Consider the following 5,616-nt stretch of genomic DNA (forward strand, 5'->3'; position numbering starts at 1 on the left):
AAATAGCTATATTAATATAGTAATTATTATTAAGGAAAGAATTAGATGAAAAGATTCAATGTTGCTAGGTGATTTTGCCTTGGCTCCTTCAGTAAACTTTAACCCGCTTTGCTCATTCTGACTGATCTAGACAGCACAGTTCAAAAATGTGTTTTATAAATAGTATCTTCTCTTTTTGTACAGACATGGGTAAAGGTAAATATTTCTGGGATGACCCACGAAAAGTAGGCAGTCTAGTCACTGGCACAAATGGTAAAAAATTATATCGGGGGCCAGGTTACAAAATCAGCAACTACATCACACATGATCGTCTGAAGAGTCGAAGCTTCATTAAAGGAGATGATGCCATCTTCCTCCTCTCCCTTGAAGGTGTGCAGTTCTTATTCAATACCAGTGAAATTCTTATGAAATATGATAAGAGCTTTAAATTTTAACTTCATCAATAGATGTGACTGGACTTTTGAAGACCAGCAGACCAAAAATCAGAACGTGAGGCAGAGGAGGATCCAAAGAGACAGATGGTTGTATGTTTCCACATACCAGTCTTCTCCTCCCATACTTGATAATTGTAGGGCTACCATTATTCATTATTAAATGTAAATGGATAACTTCTATTTAGTGCTGGGGAGTAACTAGTTACATGTAATGGAATTATGTAATTTAATTACAAAATAAATGTAACTGTAATCAAAATGTGTAATTAAATAAGTTAACTATGAAAATGTTAACAATTACAAAGGAGTTATCTGAATATTTCACACATATACATATGATTGACTTCTTTAAAATATAAGACACCAGTGTTTTAGGAGTTTAGGACACAGACTAGGACAAATTATTTATTTTATTTATTTCAGGAATCATTAGTTGTCAGTGTTTCCTGCCACAGATATGCAAATATTTGAAAAAACAGTATCATAGCTATTTAATGGTTTCTTATTATAATTTTAAAACAGTATTTAACCTCAGAATGATCTCAAAGTAAATGGAGGTGCTAAAGTCTGATTTTGTGGTGGCTGTGCTTTAAAATGAAATGATTAGTATCTTAATTCAAGTGAAGAAAGATTTCAAAAGTCTGACGGTAATCAGTATTGAGTATAACTGAAAGATTAACCCTGCCTGCTTTAAATGTTTGAAAATGATTAGAAATTTAGAAAAGTAATTTAAAAAATCTAATGTAATCAGTAATTAATAAGGCAGTTGGAATAGATACACTACTTGTTACGTTTTATTTAATACATTTTAAGTAGGGTAACTTGTAATCGGTAAACTATTAAATTTCCAAATTACCCTTCTCAACACTGCTCCAAATAAACTGCATTTTCTTTTGCAGAACCCCAGAGTCCTGGGACCATGGACTAAAAGTTTCCCATGAGATGCTGCATACATCAAGAAGCCTAAATGGAAAGAGAGAGAGAGAGAGAGAAAATATTTCCAGAATTTGCCAGATTGTTTCTTCATTAATGAGCTGGAGCTACTGTATCATAACTTGCATAAAAAAAATGTCTCCGTAAGATTCATTTCTTCTTATTTTCCTCATTTGTAAGTTGCTTTGGATAAATGTGCCTGCAAAATGAATAAATGTAAAAGCGTCAAAAGAAGTTGTCAACCGTTAATGCTCCCACAGTTTAGTGGTATGTTGTAGTCTGTAACAAAGTGCTTTATTATAAATAATTGTAATGTAATTTACATTCCTGAATTTTTAAGAGATGCAGCTGTCCATTGGCACTGCACTATATGAGAAACATCACATTCTCTGAGATCATGACCTGGTTGTCATCCTGCATGCACTCCAGCAGAAGGTTAATCTCGTTCTGGTCAAACTCTTCATCCTGGTCTTTGTTAATGTGAGTTAGAAGATCAGCACGCCACTGACTGAGACTGGGTCACCTTTAAGGACTTCAGTATCGCTGCATTGAAGACTTTCAATCTAACCAGGTCAAGTCAATAGGGTCAAGCTGGTCAAATCCGTCTCCATTTCTATTTTGCATTTAGATTGTGGAATTGGCTCAAACAAAATGAGGGAAAAAAAGAAACATGATTGAAAAAATTTCAACCAGTTCATCCACGTAGCACAAGTATTGGAGGAATAATGCAGAAAAATTATATTATCTATTATCTATTATCTGATAATGAAGAGGACTCTCTTGTACTTGTCCTGACTGATCTCAGCCTTCTTCCTTTGACTGCTTCTCTGAGATGTTGGTCTGCTCTTCTAACTTGACTGAGCTGTCAACAACATCACCACCACCACCACATATAAGACAATATTATATTTATAATATAAAATGTACTTCATTTTACTTTTTACTTTAAATAAATCAATTTAATGTTAGAGTTTGATAAGTCATTTCTGCTGACTTATTTTAAGTTTACGCTGAAATACTCAATTACACTTCTTTACTCGAGTCATGTGAGCACTGAAAAAAAAAGGAAACTTCTATTAAAGCACCTAAATACCTGGTACACAGTGTTGGGGATTGCCTTAATACTTGGATTGGATAATATTGACCGCTACAGAACCCCGGTCAAGGAGGGAAGTCATCATATTATTTTTTGCCTTTATTATGCAGCATAAGACCACATACACATAGTGTGCAGCTGAGGTAATTTATCATCACAAACTTGCACAACTCCATAATGGGATGCTGCACGCGAATAACTAGCAAATCCTCCGCTCACATGACGAGGGTATAATCATCATTAACACACATACACTCACCTAAAGGATTATTAGGAACACCTGTTCAATTTCTCATTAATGCAATTATCTAATCAACCAATCACATGGCAGTTGCTTCAATGCATTTAGGGGTGTGGTCCTGGTCAAGACGATCTCCTGAACTCCAAACTGAATGTCAGAATGGGAAAGAAAGGTGATTTAAGCAATTTTGAGCAGGGCATGGTTGTTGGTGCCAGATGGGCCGGTCTGAGTATTTTACAATCTGCTCAGTTACTGGGATTTTCACGCACAACCATTTACAAAGAATGGTGTGAAAAGGGAAAAACATCCAGTATGTGGGAGTCCTGTGGGCAAAAATGCCTTGTTGATGCTAGAGGTCAGAGGAGAATGGGCCGACTGATTCAAGCTGATAGAAGAGCAACTTTGACTGAAATAACCACTCGTTACAACCGAGGTATGCAGCAAAGCATTTGTGAAGCCACAACACGAACAACCATGAGGCGAAAGGGCTACAACAGCAGAAGACCCCACCGGGTACCACTCATCTCCACTACAAATAGGAAAAAGAGGCTACAATTTGCACGAGCTCACCAAAATTGGACAGTTGAAGACTGGAAAAATGTTGCCTGGTCTGATGAGTCTCGATTTCTGTTGAGACATTCAGATGGTAGAGTCAGAATTTGGTGTAAACAGAATGAGAACATGGATCCATCATGCCTTGTTACTACTGTGCTGGCTGGTGGTGGTGGTGTAATGGTGTTGGGCATCGTTTTAATGCCACGGCCTACCTGAGCATTGTTTCTGACCATGTCCATCCCTTTATGACCACCATGTACCCATCCTCTGATCTGAACTACACGATGGTTACAAAAGGGTAAAAAAAAAAAAAGAACTTTCCTGCAGCACCCCCCAATCGTTTTGCTCCCTAGGCACAGCCTTTCATCAGCCTTTACTCCAATTTATGTAATTTATTATATAACCCTGTCTGTTTACTTAAGTAACAGATATAGGTGTCATGCCATAACATATTTTTAATACAACTGACTTTATATTAAATGTGAATTTAACATTGAAAGTTAATGTGATATAAATATTGCTACTAATCTTTCATTGTTCAGAAAGAGAGCAAATACCATTTACATTATTAAAGATCATTTTCACTGACAGTCTAGAGTTCAATCACTCTCAGAAACTCCCATTAAAATCACTGAAACTGTTAACACTGTGAAATCAATATCTTAATTACAGATTGGTACACACATCTGCACTTTGTTGTTTCTGACGAGAGAATTCGCCAGAAAGAGGTCTCCAGTCAGCGAGCGAGTGAAGGAAGCACCGGGATTTTAGCAATGACTCATCGGAACACCTCTGATTGGCCATTGCATTCAAAAGCTCAACAGAATCGTGTGTGATTGGTTATAATGCGCAGTGCTGTAAAAATGCATCTATCTCTGGCTCAGCGCCAGCAAGCGATCACAGATCTGAATTTAGCAGCTGATGATGATATGACTTGCTGAACGTACTCGCACCGGTGTGATTGTATTAAAATTAATAAAATCTTAATCGGCTATTTTTTGTCTTTTGGAAGCTGCATTCAACTTGACTCCCCTCTGTTATAAGCCACACACGTACAACAAACTAATGTCACAGTGGTATCGCGTACTGTAATCGAGTGTAGCCCAAGTTATTACCTGTTAAACAGTAGACAGCACACGCGGTGTTCATCTAATAAGGATCTCCATCGCTAGCAAATAATAGCCTTTGCAGATTTGCTTTCAGTTCAGTGCAGTTCCATGTTTTCAATGCTGTTGATGTTCTTAAACGTTACAACTCCGAGTGAACCACTTCAGATGCTCAGCGGGTGCGGCAGGGAACTGAACGACTAATTCAAACTGATTCATGAACCAATTCACTCGTTTGCCAATTGGTTTGATCAAGCCTTTGAACAGAATTGACTCAAAAGAATGAATCATTCGCGAATGGGCATCGCTCATTGCCCGGAGAAAAGTAGACGGCGCGTTTGGAATAAACTGAAGCATTTATAACATTTATTGGATTAAGATAAAGTAACGAGAGGAGCGTCGCCCACAGTAACAAAGTAAAAGTACAGATTTTTCCCCAAAAAGTTACTCAAGTAAGAGTATAAAGTACCCATATTTAAATATACTCCGAAAAGTATTAGTTACCCCAAAAAATTACTCAAGTAAATGTAACGAAGTAAATGTAACTCGTTACTACCCACCTCTGATAGGGACATAGTAGTATACTTAAAGTATGACGTAACGTTCACTTAAAGAAAACTTTTGAGTATACTTGCAGTATAAAACTACTAAACTAGTAGTTTACTGAGACTATACTTCAAAGTGTACAAAGTAATTAATTAGTAAACTATCAGTATACCTGTAAGTTCACTTTTAGTATAATTAAAGTACAATCTACAAACATAGAGATAAACTAGTTTTGTACTCAAAGTTTGCTATTGTTATACTAAAAGTATACTTTTATATACTAAAAAAGTGGGCCAATTTAGACCTAAGGAGTATTGAAACAGTACACTTACAAGTATACTGAACACTGATATTTGTATACTTGCTACATAAAGTATCCTTAAAAATATACTTAAACCTTCCTTAAGTATACTTAAAATAAACTTGAAGTATACTTGAAGCTTTTTGGTAAGGGTGTTTTTACTCGGTGCAAGTGTAAAAAAAAAAAAGTAACACTATTTAAAGTGTTAGTGTGGACCAGTTTATAAACCAGAAAAAGTGTTAACTTTCTCACTCTGAGGGTTAATTTAAAAAAATCTAATTTTTTGTAATAGATACCCTAAAAGGAGATATATGTTGAATATGCATTATGATTGGATGAGATAGAAACATCCTGGTTTGATTGGGATATAAATACTGAGTCGAAGAGTTCCTCTTTGTCACACA

This window comes from Carassius carassius, chromosome 27, assembly GCF_963082965.1.
Source record: "Carassius carassius chromosome 27, fCarCar2.1, whole genome shotgun sequence".
Taxonomy (NCBI): Eukaryota; Metazoa; Chordata; class Actinopteri; order Cypriniformes; family Cyprinidae; genus Carassius; species Carassius carassius.